This window comes from Schistocerca piceifrons, chromosome 3, assembly GCF_021461385.2.
Source record: "Schistocerca piceifrons isolate TAMUIC-IGC-003096 chromosome 3, iqSchPice1.1, whole genome shotgun sequence".
In the NCBI taxonomy this organism is placed as follows: Eukaryota; Metazoa; Arthropoda; class Insecta; order Orthoptera; family Acrididae; genus Schistocerca; species Schistocerca piceifrons.
Window position 1 is genome coordinate 297,464,475 of NC_060140.1, and position 17,739 is coordinate 297,482,213.

Here is a 17,739-nt window from a genome sequence, read left to right on the forward strand (position 1 = left end):
AACATCAATATACGGCTGCGCCGTGATAGTGCCACAGCTGGCCGTGATGGCCGAGCGGTTCTAGGCGCTACAGTCTGGAACCGCGAGACCGCTACGGTCGCAGGTTCGAATCCTGCCTCGGACATGGATGTGTGTGATGTCCTTAGGTTAGTTAGGTTTAAGTAGTTCTAAGTCTAGGGGACTGATGACCTCAGATGTTAAGTCCCATAGTGCTTAGAGCCATTTTTGTAATACAAAAGTTCTAGAGGTACTGATGACCTCACAAGTTAAGTCCCATAGTGCTCAGAGCCATTTGAACCATTTGATAGTGCCACGCAAAACAACAATGGGTGCAAGCTCCCTCCATGAGAAACACGACCACACCATAACACCACCGCCTCCGAATTTTACTGTTGGCACTACACACGCCGGCAGACGAGGTTCACCAGGAATTCGCCACACCCACACCCTGCCATCGTATTGCCACATTGTGTACCGTGATTCGTCACTCCACACAACGCTTTTCCACTGCTCAATCGCCAATGTTTACGCTCCTTACACCAAGCGAGGCGTCGTTTTGCATTTACGTGATGTGTGTCTTATGAGCAGCCGCTCGGCGATGAATTCCATGTTTTTTCACCTCCCGCCTAACTGTCATAGTAGTTGCAGTGGATCCTGATGCAGTTTGGAATTCCTGTGTGATGGTCTGGATGTATGTCTGCCTATTACACATTACGCCCCTCTTCAACTGTCGGCGGTCTCTGTCAGTCATCAGACGAGGTCGGCCTGTAAGCTTTTGTGCTGTACGTGTCCCTCCACGTTTCCACTTCACTATCACATCGGAAACAGTGGACCTTGTGATATCTGGGAGTGTGGAAATCTCGCGTACAGACGTATGACACAAGTGACACCCAATCACCTGACCACGTTCGAAGTCCGTGAGTTCCGCGGAGCGCCCCATTCTGCTCTCTCAAGATGTCTAATGCCTACTGAGGTCGCTGATATGGAGTACCTGGCAGTAATTGCAGCACAATGCACCTCTTATGAAAAACGTATGTTTCTGGGGGTGTCCGGATACTTTTGATCTCGTAGTGTACTCTTCACTTCTTCGGTTGGCTCTTTGTCTTACAATACGTCACATATTGCGCAGCAGATGAGCAAAGCAAACCTAACAATGAACGGTGATACTACTTCGACTACAGAAAACACAGTTGCCGCCAGCTACTACATAAGATTTTTCAATTTATGGTAACACTGATAACTTAGGAAAAAATGTGGACCTGACACTAAACCTGGGCACGTTTTACCACAATACTACGGTACAAAACCAAGCAACTTAGCAAACACGACTGAAAAAATTCTGTGCGCGCTGTTTACATGGATTGCACATTTTTAAATGTTTTTTGCGTTTTCGAAAATACTATTTGTGACGATGTTACGATGATCTGAAAATGGGTCCCGGACGGAAACTAATCATCGAGTACTTAAAAAAAATTAAATTTGCAACTTTGCACTGGTTTTTTTCGTTGTACTATTTCTGTTCAATGAATTTTCCATTATTTATTTTTTTTATTTTTGTCTCTGGTAAATAGTTCTTAACATACAGTTATCGAGTTACTAGTTCTGAATACTGTAAAATTAGCCCATAATATAATATATTAACATTACAGATAGGGCAAAAGATTTGTTTACAGAGGTATTATTGAAAAGAAATACGTTAGTTGTTATTGTTTTATTGGGAATGGAGAAAGTTAAGTCAGTTGACAATAATTTGGGTTACATATGATTATGTTAAAGTAAAAACATTATTATGTTTAAGTAATACAGTGAATCAAACCATCTTAGAGTAAAAGATTATTGTGTAGCTAAGTACAGTCTGATGTAATTACATTTTCCTTGAGACACATAAGACTCAACGTTACCATATAGTGCAGAAGCAGAAGAAATGAATTAAGATTTGTGCCACAACCATGATTTAAACCCAGGATTCCTGCTCACTAGACCGACGTGCTAACCATTACATCACAATAGCAGTATCACAAGTAAAATGTAATCCCAACAGATCAATAGATCACCTATGCTTAAGGTACAGGCGGAATTTTCCCATTACGTACAAATTTGGGATGCTACGCCAATAACGGAGAGCCTCGGCAATACTGACGATTGAGGAAAGGGAAAAATGGGGTGAAGGCGTGAACTGAAGTTAATGTTAGGGAGAGTGCTGGACTAGGGTAGTCCGTACAGGTCTGTTAGTCATCATGCTGCGGTGGTGTAATGTTAGAACATCTGCATTGAGGCTAGGAGACCTGGATTCAAGTCCTGGCCATAGCACAAATTTTAATTCACATCTTCAGTTTTTTTTTTCATTTTTCTTAATTTTACAGCGTTACTCCTTCACTTGTTTGGTGAATGAGTGTCCAAATAATACTAACTCTTATTCTTCCCTTTCTTCCATATCATCCATAGCTCGTGGTCTAGTGGCTAGCGTTACTGCCTCTGGATCACGGGGTCCCGGGTTCGATTCCCGACCGGGTTGGTATTTTTCTCTGCCCGGGGACAGGGTGATTGTGTTGCCCTCATCATTTCATCATCATCATTCGTGTCAGTGGCTAGATTGGACTGTGTAAGAATTGTGACTTTGTACGGGCGCTGATGACCGTGCACTTGAGCCGAGCGCAAACCAAACATCATCATCATTTCTTTTATATTCATATCCTTGGTCGGCTCTCTTCTTCCTTTTTCCAAAATCTCATTATTTGTAGCACAGACATCATTGTCAGTAATAGGGATGTCAGTTGGAAGATGCGTGGAGTGTTGGACTTTGCAAGCGGTGGCACACTTAATGATGTTTTTCCTGCAAGAACAACCTCCATGGCACACCATTCCAAGCCCAGGAAATGAACTCGACAGTTCCGCACGTGCTGCTTCCCTAGCAGTGGGAACTGGCAAGAGGCCGAATTTTGAAGCCCTCCACCCATTGCATAGGACTTGGTGGGTCCTTTTTTTCCTATCTTGCGGGCTCAAATACATTCTCAGGGAATACCGTCGAGCTGTTGCTTGTTTAGGAGGCAATAAAGTGAGACTGAATGATGTTCTTGACACACATTTTTCAAAGAAACGCCTTTAATAATGTTGTAATCTTCGCAGTGCACGATTGCCATGAATTTCTGTCCAGTCTGGTCATTGTCAGAAGCAGTAGTAGTGGAACTTCGGAATATGTCTGTTGTTTTCTGCAGATGGCTTTTCGTCTCCAATACCTCGAGGAGTTTCAGTTTACCTCCGTCGAAAAACGACGAACTCATTTCTCACACACTGATGGCATGTAGGAGTAGAATATTTTCTCTAGATACTTGAGACAATTTGAAATTTGGGAGGCTGTAGACTACGTCGCCTCGTCTGCATCTACCAGGGTGAAGTAGAAACATGTTGGAGGACAATGGGACTGGAGCAGTCAGAAGGGCGGTGTCCTCTCAAACGACTGAGCAACGTCAGCAGCAGCGACTACAACTACAATATAGGCGTCCTTTACAGCTCCCTTAATACTGAAGCGCTCACCCTGAAGTTGTACAATCTGTAATTAAATGAAGCGTTGTTTATTTTGTTCGCTCGGCAGAAACGAACCTTTTGCCATGGTTACTGACGTTGTTCCATAAACATGAAAGTCGGTGCAGTTTTTTCGGTGACTGCAGAGTCGCTCAGCTGACTAACTTTGTAATTAAGGAAGATAATAGTTGTTTTTGAGCTAATGCCATTCTATGCAACAGAAATCCTCCATCTACATCAAACTATGGCTTCTCCAAATCAACTCTTTAAAGACATCAAACATCTTGTAAGACACAGCTTTTTGTGTCTCCCGCATACTTACGTAGGTACAGTTTGAGTGTACTGAAAAGTAAATTAACAAGAGTGAACACTGGAAGAAACCATTCAACTGACGTTGGTCGTTAATCACATGATTTGCTTATAATTGAATAAGGACGAAATTTACATACCAGCTTGTTTTATTCTTCCTTTATTTCACTTTTTGAAAACACAGTTCTGAGTTGTACAACTTCTCCGCTATAAAATTATGTATAAAATTGGTTGCTCGTTTTATAGCCATGAATGTAATCCGAAATGTGTGAAAAATTGCCGTTTTCTAACGTAGCTTCTCTATCGAAAAATAATCAAATAGCCAAGTTTTGGTACTCTAGCGAAGCAAAATTTAATTCTCTTCATTTTGGCAACATTGGCTTTTTCGATTAAACGAATTTGAAAAAAAGAAACAGAAAAAGTCTGAAATTTTTGTGGTTTTCTTTCCATTAAGGCTGAAGTTCCACTTGAAATCGTCACAAATTCAGTTAATCGTATCAGAGGGCTACTTGAGTGATTAAAACTGTTTCCAGAATTCCACTAATTGTTTGAAGGCAACCTTCTTTTTGGGGCTAATTTTGCTGATCGACTAGGACTGTATTCATTGGCACCAGAATATAATATGTGCATGTTGAGCAGTTGTAGTGTTATTAATTCATCTGTGACAGGCATCAGTGATGACGTGGTTCTGAGGAGGCCTGTCTGTGGGATCTATGTTTTGACTATGCAGGCAGTTACAGTGCTGAGTTCAGAAGTAAACAGTGTTTGCGTCATTCATTCTAGGGCGCAACCATGCTCCTCCAATGAGTACATACTACCACTAAACAGGTTCAGAGATATTTTCGGAGACACATTGTTGCTCAACGGAAAACCAGATGGATGTACCGATTGATTGCTGCCCATGGTGATACAGTGCATTGGTGGTGTGTCACTGCTTCCAGCAGAGTTCTATGGAGCATTCCTACATCTGTAGATCGAGTTCTGGACATCCGCGTAGTGCAGATGCAATCAAGATCGGGCCGTTGTGCAAACAGCAGGGCTGACTGAAGATCATCCAGGGACGAAATATGAGCACATGTTGTACCGGAGGTGTGGTGAGGGACCACTGGCAACGGTCCGCTAGCAGCAGTATTAAGAGCACATGTGAAAATGGCCAGGCAACCACAGGCACAACGACACCGCCAAGCACAGCTACTCTGGTGCCGTGAAAGTGTCGACCGGAGAGTGTAATGGCACTCTATTGTCTTTACTGATGCGAATTTGTTTTGTCTACATGCAAGCGATAGATTTGCACCGCTGTGACAGAGATCTCGTGAGCTGCCTATTCCAGTGTGGATTCGCCCACGGCAATGGGTCCCATCTCAGGGTTCATGATGGGGAGGGGCGTGAGGGGTGGTGGGGTGGGGGCGCCTGTTACAACTCGCTGTCATACTAGGTGTTCCTGTATGTAAAGCAACCAGTGTCCCCTACATTGCACAGGCTGTTACCCCACGATACTGCCATTTCCATAAAAAAAAAAGGCCAAACGGTACTAGTCGGTCCAGCCGCCGTGTCAGCCAAGTCCTTTAGGCGTCAACGGATGCGGATGTGGCGGAGCATATGGTCACCACACCACTCTCCCGGCCGTTGTCAGTTTTCGTGACCAGTGGCACTGCTTCTGACTCAAGTAGCTCCTCAATTGCCCTCACAAGAGCTGTGTATACCCCACTTGCCAACAGCGCTCATTAGACTGGACGGTGACCCAACCTAGTTCTAGTCAAGCCCGACAGCAATTAACTTCGGTGACCTGTCGGGAACCGGTGTTACCAATGCGCTAAGGCAGTAGGCAACGTGACCTTTCAGCAGGACAATACATGTCCACATATGGCTGCTGCCACTAACGTGCGCTTTGTGGCGTACAGCCACTGATCTGGCCAGCGAGATCACCAGATCTCTCGTCATTTGAACATGTATGTGACCTGATGAGGAGGGAGCTTGCTCGTTCTCCGTGGCTAGCCAGAGCTGTTAACAAACTTGAAGGAAAAGTGCAAGATACTTAGAACAATTTAGTGCAAGATGTCATTTGGCACCTCTATGATTGTTTGTATGTGTGAATACATGAGAGGGAGGAGAGTATACAGTATAATGCTGCAGCTGTTCGGATGCCATTTACTGTGACATGTGGTCTTAATTTGTTATCATGTACTCCTACAGTGATGACCTACGTGTCACTTCACTTGCCAATAAGATGACCTTGTCCCTGAGGGTGCTGCATTTTTTCTGATAGTATAGGTTGCCATTAGTTCAAACGTAATAGTACCTGGTTAACCACGAGTAATAAAAAATAATGATTCTTCAAACAGAAGAACATAGTCAGATTTGCATAACAAAGGTAGTAGCAGAAAAGTACGCTTTTGAGGACATTCTATGGCGTCCAGCATTCTGCCGAACCCACTGCGCAAAATGTAGGGCCCTGCATCATAAATGATACGCAGAGGATGGAGAAAGGAGGGACGGGAGAGAGAAAATACTGATATTGTGCATTATTAAAAATAACCAAGAACTGTGTAAAAGGCATAACATAATTAATTTGTCATTAATAAGCGAAACAAATGGCTCTGAGCATTATGGGACTTAACTTCTGAGGTCATCAGTCCCCCAGACCTTAGAACTACTTAAACCTAACTAATATAAGGACATTACCCACATCCATGCCCGAGTCAGGATTCGAACCTGCGACCGTAGTGGTTGCGCGGTTCCAGACTGTAGCGCCTAGAACCGCTCGGCGCCTAGAACCGGCCGGCAATAAGCGAAACATCTAAAGCATTTGACATTAATACATGAGACTTCTTGTTAAAATTTGTAAATAAATTATACAAGGTGAACGCAGTTGTCACTAGAGGGCGTCCGAGATATGCTCGTATAAACTGGACTCAGTCTGGTTGCAGTCCCTCTGCCTCTCACAAGGCAATATTTCCAAGTGTCAATAAACGATCTTGATGAAACTTGGAAGGTGTGTAGAGGGGGCAAAATAACGCAATACACATTGCATAATCTACTTTTGTTACAATTTGAAATTTGCGAAACACCCCACCACCTTTAATTTATTTTGAAAAGTGAACACTTTTGTGCAAAATTTTCGTATGTCGTTGTGTTGAATGATTATGATGTCAATCTCCACTTGAGTAACAATATAATCAAGCTGCAGGTACTAGTAAATGATCAATTATCTTCACAAAGGCTTACCAATGTACTGAAATATGCTTCATACAAATCAAGATGTTTAGAAGGTCATCTGTGACAATTTGAAATCTTGTTGAATTTTTTTATATTGTGTTCTTTGGCGTGTATATTATGTGAACAAATTTTGTTCATTTTATGTGTGTGGTGTGCTAAAGCGTTATGTTTTAAGTATTTATTTGCAGGTTTCCTACATACTAATGAATATTTGTGTTTCATTAACAAAATACATGTATGTGAAATGGTAAACTAAAAAACTGGAAAACAAGAAAAAAGAATGTAAAACGTAAATAACAATTAAAAACAAGAACGTAAGTAAAATAAATAACTAGACTAATAATGAATTTTTAGATAATTTAATTAGCTACAGGCTGGTGCACGAAATACGTTACCCTTTTGATTTTGAATATAAACTTCATTGTCAATACAATCTGAAAGGAACATATACTACAATGAAGAGCCGTCCATGGAGATTTGTTCTAAATCGGCACATGCTCAGTATGTCCACCATTTCGTTTCCTAACTTCCTTCAAAGGAACACTGAAGTTAGTGTTTACCCTACGGCACATGTCTTCCGCAATTTCACTGCAAGCTTTAAGAATAAGTCTTCTGAGCTCCATTAAATCACGTGAACGTTTCGGAAAAAATTTTTTTTTTAGGTACCCCCAAAGAAAAAAGTCACATGGATTGAGGTCTGGACTGTTGGGGGCCCAATTTTGTCCGTCATTGCAGCGACCTGGAAATCTGAGTGAAATGATCCATATGTTGAAATGCTCGTGTAAAAACTCCAACACAGTGTTTGCAGTATGTGGCCTTGATCTATTGTGCATGAACCACAGCGTGTTGAAGGGCAAGGCAGTAGCAAGAAGCTGTGGAATGAAGCTATTGCAAGACATGCTCAAATAACGCTCGCTGTTCACAGTTTCTTCAAAGAAAAGGGGTCCAATAAGTCCGTGACTGGAAATTGCTGCCCCCGCTGTGATCCTCGGAGCATAATGTTGTCGTTCATGAAGCACTTGTGGGTTTTCAGTGGCCCAAAAGCGTACATTTTGTTTGTTAACCACACCGTCTAAATGAAAATGCGCCTCGTCTGAAAACCAAACGTTGTTGAGAGTATCTTCCCTATCCTCCGCCCACTGAGCAAACAGTAGTCTCTGCTGCTTCTGTTCTTCAGTGAGCTTTTGTGCACAGGTCATCTTGTATGGGTACATATGGAGGACACTTTTAAGAATGCGTTGAACGGAGCGTCTGGGTATTCTCAGTTGCTCTGCTGCCTTTCTACACAGTTTCCTGGGACTTCTCTGTACAGCAAATCGTACCGCTTAAACATTCTCCGACGAACAAGCCGAGGTCTATTCGCTTCCAATGCTGTTCCTTCCTATACAAATTTATCGTACAACCTGTGGATGGTCTTCTTGCAAGGGACCCATCGTGTGTTAAACTGTTGTCGAAAACGCCTCTGAATCACAACAAGGCTTTTTGTTTCATGAAAAAGTAACACAATTGCCGATCGATGCTGTGTCGTCAGTCTTACATTGTCAGCCATTGCTGCTTACTAATCTCCTAGCGGCAGTATCGTGAATTACACGTCATTTCGTAACTCATTTGTCTTTCCAAGCTCTGCTGGTACTGCTGTAGAGATCCCAGCGGGATATCTAATGTGCGTCGTAAATTGTGAAAGAAACAATTGGTAACGCATTTCGTGCGTCACCCTGTATGATCAAAATACTCTGACAGCAAATTGTGTACAGTTTATTTTCCAAAATTGGTATTTCAGAAACCAAGTTTATTACACCTGAATGTATGTAGCTTGAAAGCTTATTTAATTTGGGTTGTAACAAAAACTTTCATTTTTCAAAATAGATTAATGGGGGTGAGGTAGTTTGTGAAACTTCAAATTATTACAAAATTCGGTTACACAGGTTCCAAGAATTTTAATTACATATCAACTTTTATGTGAGAAACGTTTTTTATATCTCGTTATTTGGAAGATATTTCTTCCAAACGTAATATGCCAAATTACTCCTTGGTGTGTGTCCTACTCTTTAAAAGTGAAATCGGGCACAAACAAAAAAATATGTATTGCATTATCTTGACCTTCCTAGAACTCCCCACCCCCCACCCCCTAAATTTCATCAAGATAGTTTATTGACACTTGGGATGTCCATTTGTCAGCCACACTACTAGCAGGTGCAGTGGACTGCTGAGGCCTCGCTCGTCTGACGTCCGACTGCGGTATGGCAGATGAGCTGCTGCTGACTGTGCCTTGTCAGCACGTCAGCAAAGTTCTGGCAGTCTCTCTCTCTCTCTCTCTCTTTCACACTTACACTCATTCAAACACACTTTTCTTGTTGATGGAAAATATACACTGGTATTGTCAACTTTTTAAATCTGCGAAGGAAGGCTCTGTTAGTGGCGGGAAAACTTTGCATTACTAATTGTATAACATTGCTCTTCATTGTAATTCATCGCAATAAAACACTTTTAGTTAAAAAAAGGCAAGGGTTTTGGGTTCAAGTCCTGGTCTTGTAGACGATTTTCACCTGTCAGGAAGTTTCAAATTAACGCACACTCTGCTATCGAGTGAAAATTCACTTCGGGAATTTTCACATTAACGTATACACTGTCCATGATTTGTCATGTTGATTTAATTTGTTTTTAACTTCCAACCCCACGACTTGTGTGTTACAGGCGCCCCGTATTGAATGAAGACCTTCTCTCCTTCCACCAGGAGCACCCGTCATTTCGTGGCAGCTTCGGTGCGCTATGCGAGGAGCGACACCCAGGGGCATCACAAATGTTCAGTCTTGCCGACGCACTGCACTCCCTCTATCATTACAACCTGTTCTACGAGATACATCCTGTAGGTGTCGATCGCTTTATAGGTAGGTATAATACTAGGACCCATCTACTACATATTTATGTACTGACAACGGCGACTGCATTCTAATTCGAGGAATGAGATTGAAAAGCCTGTGTGGATATCCAGTTTTAGATCCTCCGCGATTTACAACGCCGTTCAAGGTAGCTTCTGGTGTTCTTTTTCGATAATTTGACATGTTTCCATCTAGGTCTGTTACAAGATAAGTACTTAATTTCGTCATATCAATGACACCTGTGCTACATAGGGTGCAAGAGAACTATGGATACAAAATTTTGGAATGCTTAGGGGAGACAAAAAGCAACACATTTTTATGCGACAAAAATGTCTCAGGTGCATTGTTTCCCTCTACTGTGCCAAGGTAGTTTGGACGCTACCGATGTACAGGGACACTACTGTGCAATGAATATTATTTTACGCATGTTGTTGAAAACTTCATCCCCTTATATTTATGGACAACTGTCATCTGCGTACCAGTGACAGTCTTACTGGCTCAAAAGAAACAGTTGACTCTCGAAACGCGCCGGCCGGTGTGGCCGTGTGGTTCTAGGCGCTTCAGTCTGGAACCGCGCAACCCCTACAGTCGCAGGTTCGAATCGTGCCTCGGTCATGGTTAGTTAGGTTTAAGTTGTTCTAAGCTCAAGGGAACTGATGACCTCAGATGTTAAGTCCCATAGTGCTCAGAGCCATTTTAAACCATTTGAACTCTCGAATAGTGGATGTAGATTCAACAAACGGACAAACAACTCTTCTGGATTGTCTCTCGGTGTTTCATTTATCAAAAGCTTCGTGTTCCTCCACAAAGATAACATTTGTAGGTCAGCAACATCTTTAAAACTGTATTGCTCCGTCGTCCTCACAACCTTCACAGGCGCCTAATGGGGAAATGGTGCACCTGTAAAAAAAAAAAAAAAAAGGTGTTTCCTTTTATCTCCTGTAAACATTCTAAAATTATATATGCATAGAGTGTTGTATGTTATAAGTGTGTTGTTTTAAAAATGGCATTTTTAGCTCTGTAACACAACAGCTACAGACGTACTTTTTTTCTTTATTGTCATTTTGATACCTCACAAACAAGGTAGGCCGGCAGCGGACTACATACGCCGCTCTTCGGCCATAGGAAAGACACACAATATAACAGCAATACAGAAAAACAAACATACATGGAGTACAAAAACGGGAGACAAACATAGTAAAAATAAGCGAAGTCGTTCACCGACGTACTGCTCGGATAAAAAAAAAAGTTCAACACTGGACACAACGGAGAATACAGAATGCCACACGTGAACAGAGGAGCTCGGACAGAGAGACACTGATGCACCGACGGGACGACAAACCACTGCGGTGACGATCTCGAGCGCACAAAGACACACAGTTCACACAAAACAGAAAGGGGCCTGCCAGAGGCAAGAGGTAAGGGTAGGAGGGAGAGGGGGAGGGGGTTGATACCAGTGGGGAGAAGGGAGGGTGAGGGGAGGGAGTATGGGGGTGCGTGGAAGTTCGGTGAGGGGGGAGCGGGGAGGGGAGGGAGGGAGGTGGAGAGGAGGGAGACAAGGGAAAGAGGGTGCCCTGGAGGAAAAACACAGGGGGAGGAAGGGGAGGATCAAAGTTGGTAGGAGGGGTAGATGGAGGGGATGAAGGCATCATCAAGGAGGGGGAGTTGGCAGAAGCCACCTTGGGCAAGGGTGTGGAGTGTGGAGAGATGGAGAGCAGGTGGGGTGTGGGAGTACAGGCACGGCAGCGGATGAGGGTGGGAAAGGATGGGAGAGACAAGCAGGTGAGGGGGGTTAAGTTTGTAGGAGGTGTAAAGGATCTGTATCCGTTCGAGGAAAAGGAGGAGTTGTGGGTATGGAATTAAGTTGTAGAGGATCCGCTTGAGGGAGGGGAGGCGGATGCGATAGGCGAGGCAGAGTGCATGGCGTTCCAGGATTTGAAGGAGGTTTGTAGAAGGTAGGAGCGGCAGTGATCCAGGTGGGATGGGCAGAACAGAGGATAGGGCAGGTAAGGGATTTATAGGTGTGGAGGACGGTGGAGGGGTCCAGACCCCATGTGCGGCCAGAAAGAAGCTTGAGGAGGCAGAGTCGGAAGTGTGCCTTGGCTTGTATCGTCGAAAAATGGGGGCGTCCAGGAGAGGCTGTAGGGAAGCAGCCTACTCACGCTGTAGTAAATTCACATCAGTTTCCATTGTGTGCCAGCCAGTCTGCTGTAACTAGCTCTGACGTCATAAATGTTGTGCAATACCTTAAAAATCAAGCAAATGACATAAAACTTTTCTAGCATCTCAGGAATAATACTAAATTAATGTGTGTTAAATATCAGTTCGATAACTTCAGCCATTTTCGAAATTTGGACGTTTTTCTGAAAAAATCATTGGCGCAACAGAAAAGAGCTAGAGACTTCAAAATTTATATTTAGATTGATCTTTCATAATGATTTAATAATAACAGTACTTTGGATTTCACAAATTAAGACTTTAGTGGAAATTCATGATTTTGTGGTTTTCATCTCAAAACTGAAGGAAGCAAGATAGATTAAGTAGGCTAATAAATAAGGCTAGGCTGTTTAGATTTAAATAGGTTGGAGGTCCGCTATGATTATGAAGATGTGTAAAGTTTCTTTTTAATACCCATAAAATTATAGCGATAGCGGATCTCAAAAGGGCCAGTTCAGAGCTCATCTACTGCGTACAGTGTAATTTAATTAATTCTCTCGCCCAAAATATTTAACTTAGCCACGTCAAAATTTTATTATCAATACTTACCTGCGTGCTGAATGCACGTTTAAATTAAAAGCTTCATCGGCCATAAGCAAAAGAAGCTATAAATTATTATGTAACTTGAAGTGGTGCGTTACTAGCCCAGCGGCTAGTCGAGAGAGCCGAAAAGATCAGGCGTTCCCTTCGCCGTCCGCACCGCGGCTTTATATATAAGGACGCTACGCGAGGAGGCAAGGCCCCAGTTCTCTCCAGACGCTGAATGACACGCCATCTGTGTCGGTAGTCGCGTCGCATCAGTGTATCTGCTACAAACAGCCTCGGGTGCCGTATTAAGTTACTAGAGATACGCAGAACCATGAAAACATTTCATGTGAAGTATTAATTCTGGAATGATTTTCATTATCTAGCTTCAGTTTGCGTATTGTCGTATTTTCACGCGCCGTCGCGGGACAGACATTCTACCAAATATTTAGCGTGGCGTTTGATGAAATATTTTCATCAAATTATGGCGAGCATTCTTTTTAACATTTAATTCGGACATTTATAGTTGCATCAGCGCATTAGACTCTGAACTGCTCTGTTAGTTAGGTTGTAGGGATACTTGTGTTTTTAATCAGTGAATTTCAGAATATACTCAACTATTTTGGAAAACCGTTTTTGATTAGAAATCCCGGACAATCTCCTAATTCCTCAGAGCTATAAGCTGCAGCTATAATGGTATCTCAATTGAAGTGGGCACTAGGATCTCTAAATACTGGCTCCATGTTTTATTAAATCACTTTCTGGGTGCCAAGAAGTAAATAGAGAGCCAGTGTTGAGAACGGCGAAAGACAGCATTAACAACATTCTAAAAGCCAGAAACTGATTCAACTTGCAAGCGTTTGTTACAGCAAATTTATTTTTACAAACTTACACACGCCGCCCCACAAGGCGACAGTCAAGGGTGACGCCAAGGTACTTGAGGGTGGGGGTGAACTGAATAGGATGGCTGTAGATTGTGAGTTAGAAATCGAGGAGACAGAAGGAAGGAGTGGTTTTGCCTACAATGATCACCTGGGTCTTGGAAGGATTTGCCTTGAGCAGCCATTGGTTACACCAAGTGGTGAACCAGTCAAGATGGGATTGGAGAAGGTGCTGGGAGCGTCGCAGGGTGGGGATGAGGACAAGGAAGGCGGTGTTCAAAAATGGTTCAAATGGCTCTGAGCACTATGAGACTCAACTTCTGAGGTCATCAGTCCCCTAGAACATAGAACTACTTAAACCTAACTAACCTAAGGACATCACACACACACCCATGCCCGAAGCAGGATTCGAACCTGCGACCGTAGCGGTCGCGCGGTTCCAGACTGTAGTGCCTAGAACCACTCGGCCACTCCGGCCGGCCGAAGGCGGTGTCATCGGCGTACTGGAGAAGATGTAAGGGGGTTGATACATATGTAAACTCATTTTTTGTTTATAGGTTGGACAGTGTAGAGTTTCTCTTACATGAGCTACGTATGATAATACTCATGTTTTCTGGTTTCCTTTAGGAAATGGTCTGTGATTAGGTAGGTAGTTGAGGAATCTCTGTATGAAAGTGTATTAAGACCAACTGGGATGAAGAATTGGTATCAAAAATCGCTGTTAATGTACTTGCACGCAAGCGAGAGAGAGTCGAGCGCGATATTCTGCAGTGTACGGTGCAAGCTAGTCCAGGCAAATGTTGAGGGAGGCGCTGCAGTCGCGCTCATCGCTAGCAGTCCCGAATCTGGCCAGGGCATAAACTGCGGTGTGTGCAGCAAGTAACTGACCAATTGGTTCAAAAATGGCTCTGAGCACTATGGGACTCAACTGCGGAGGTCATTAGTCCCCTAGAACTTAGAACTACTTAAACCTAACTAACCTAAGGACATCACAAACATCCATGCCCGAGGCAGGATTCGAACCTGCGACCGTAGCGGTCTTGCGGTTCCAGACTGCAGCGCCTTTAACCGCACGACCACTTCGGCCGGCAACTGACCAATTGATCACCGGTATGGGGTGGGCGTATAGCAGGGGTGGGCCCGAGAGCTGCCCGCACGGTTGCCCGCGGACACCGTCAGCCGCGAGGGTAACGCTCAGCAGCAATGAGGCCGTGTAGTGCGGGTAGCAGAGCTGTGCGGTGTGACTGGCCGCTTGGGCACGTACACTGCACGGGCGTGAGAAGGGGGGGGGGGGGGGGGGGCAATCGTGTCGCTGTGAGAGCGCTTCGCGCGCACACGTGAGTATGGACAAGCTAACCTACGTAGTGCAGGTGCAACAACACATGTCCGAGGTCGTTTCACGCGTATGTGGCGTCCGTGAACTCGGCACCTGTACACAGTTATCGGGAGGCGAATCATATGTGGCACAACATGCGTAATTGCTACATAAGTGTAAAACGTGCTTACCTGAAGTTTGTGTATCCTGTGCCATGCAACAGTTGGCCATGTACGGATGAAACGCAATTGCAAACCACTGTAACACGTTCTACTTTCATGGCCACAAATAGGATACGGACGTAAAGGATCAAGAAACGAACACATTTGTACTGTAAATGTTACGTTATATCTACACAGACACGTGTAGTTCAGAGGAGGTGTACTACGTACGAATAGGGCATAGGCAATAGTTTACAGTTTACATTATCCTGGATAATTTTACAATGATTCTGAACTAGCATCTCGATATTTGGTGTGAAATTACTAGTCATTAGGCGCACTGCACCAGTCAGATGAACACGAGTAACACTACTCAGAAAATAAGCTTCGATTTTGTCAGTTTCATTATGGAGAAAACACTTTCACACAAGTATGTTGTCCCAAAAAACTATACTCACGAGCAGCTATTTTAAATAACAATGGAAACTATTCACGTGGGAAATATTTGTAGAAGCTTTCAAGGGTTCAGCAAACGATTGTATTGAAAGTCAATGAATTCGAACTGAATTACAGAAGGCTTAGCTGCAAAAGGGGTCGCAGAAAGTTTGACATCGTATTCCAGTCCTCATTACTAGCAAAAATGCGTTCGAGAGACTGTAGCACCGTTTCAAACCCACCAAAGTGTTCTTTGAGCCTCTCCTGTTGAAATTGTTTTCACTGACGACTAGTGCAACGCTTGGGAAGTGTACACACGACATTTCTGACAGTTTCTTTGCCCGCAAAAGCAGTTTTCTCTTGAATGCCAAAATAGTCTCAAACACTTCGCTAATTACTTTATTTCTACCTTGCAAAACTACGTTCACGCTATTCAGATGCTTGGTTACGTCAGTTAAAAACACAAGGTCTAAAATCTACTGTGGGTCGTCCAATTCTTTCACCGGTTTTCCTTTCGCATCCATGAATATCGCTATATCTTTACGTAAATTAAAAAATCGTTCTAAAACAACACCTCCACTCAAACAGCGTACTTCACAAAAATATGGAACATTGCCGTATTAATACTCGAGACCTGCCAGGAACGATTTGAAGCGTCTGTGTCCCAAACCGTGCGATCTGAGAATGTTAACTAGTTTTATAACCACGTCCATGACGACAACCAGTTTGACACATTTTGCTAGCGAATTAACACGGTGATGAACGCACTGTATTGCTGGTAGTTCCTGCTGGATACCGACGGCTTTCAACTTTTTTCGTGTCAAAGCAACGACACCAGACTTATGACCAATCATTGCAGGAGCCCCATTTGTTGCAATCGATGGAAGTTATCCCAACATAGCTCGTATTTCTCTATTGCATGTTCTACGCACGTAAATATACCGTCGGCCGTTGTTGTGTAATGCATTGGCACTAAATCGAGGAGTTCTTCAATCACATTAAACTGAGGATCAACTTCTCGCAGAAAGACTGTAGGTTGAGCAACATCACATACATCAGTGCTTTCGTCTAATGCTAATAAAAAGAAAACCAAATCTTTGATCCTGTTTCTCCGTGTGCCGTTTCTTCAATACGCCTGCAATCCGTTCTCCGTGAAAGAGCAACGGTTTCGAAAACAGGAAGACAGGCTGGGCACAAAATTGTTGCGGCAGCAACAAAACATTGTTTCACAAATTCTCCGTCGCCGAAGGGCCATTCTATTTTAGCTATTTTAAGAGCTACATGATAGCTTACTCTCATCGCTGCATCGTTGCGGATGATAAGGTTCTCGTCCTGTAAATACGTACTAGGAGCATGTAAAAGAGACGAAAAATGCACATAACATATTATTAATAACAATAATAATGTGACTCAATGTCATAATTATCTACATGTATACGTATTCAGTTCCATAATTTCAAAAAATGTGTGTGAATTCCTTAGGGAACAAACTGCTGAGGTCATCGGTCCCTAGGCTTACACATTACTTAAACTAACCTAAAGTAACTTATGCTTGCAACAACACATACACCCATGCCCGAAGGAGGACTCGAACCTCCGACGGGAGGAGCCGCGCAATCCGTGACATAATGCGTCAAACCACGCGGCCACTACGTGCGGCAAAATAAGTTTGGCTTTTCTTTTTTCATTGTTCAAACCGACTATAACCTTCTCGTGAAGCAGTTGATAATGTCGCTTCACATTGTACTTCTTCCGCGAAGACGATGTTGTATGCAAATCAATCACTGAGGTCCGCTTTGCGTTTCAACAGAAAAGTACCCTTCTTCCCACTGTGGATGAAGAGTATGGTTTCAAAGGACTTTCGTTTCAACGATTTTGACTCCTCCTCAGCCATTTTCCACCCACTAGTTCTGTTTTGTCACAAATACCGAACGCGATGTCTACACAGACAATAGAAACTACAGGAAGTAAATGAACCGAGTGGCTCCGCACGGTTCAGTGACGTGCGTGGCTAGGCGAGTGGGAGAAAGCCATGGGCAGGCCTTGGAAGCATTTGCGAGCGCCTGCGCTAGCGAAACGGTATTTACAGAGCCCTGACGTGCTGCCAGGGGACCTATTCTGTATCGTTCATACCGATCGGTGTAGTAGGTTAGTCTCGGTAGTGACGTCATTTTCGGTTCTTTATCGAAATATCCTATTCAGTAAGCTTCTGAGACTTGTTACCGAACGGTCCTCCCACCGATTTTGCGACAATTGTACCGAGAGGTTTTGGATTTCGG

At 43.5% G+C, this 17,739-nt stretch overlaps 1 protein-coding gene across 1 annotated transcript in view; it reads left to right on the top strand.

Moving 5' to 3' along the window:
• LOC124788608 overlaps positions 1–17,739 on the top strand; it is a 111,473-nt gene that overhangs the window by 73,064 nt on the left and 20,670 nt on the right. The window contains exon 6 of the mRNA XM_047255877.1: positions 9,742–9,935. The gene's annotated coding sequence lies outside the window, so the exon portion shown is untranslated. The remainder of the gene's footprint in view (positions 1–9,741; positions 9,936–17,739) is intronic.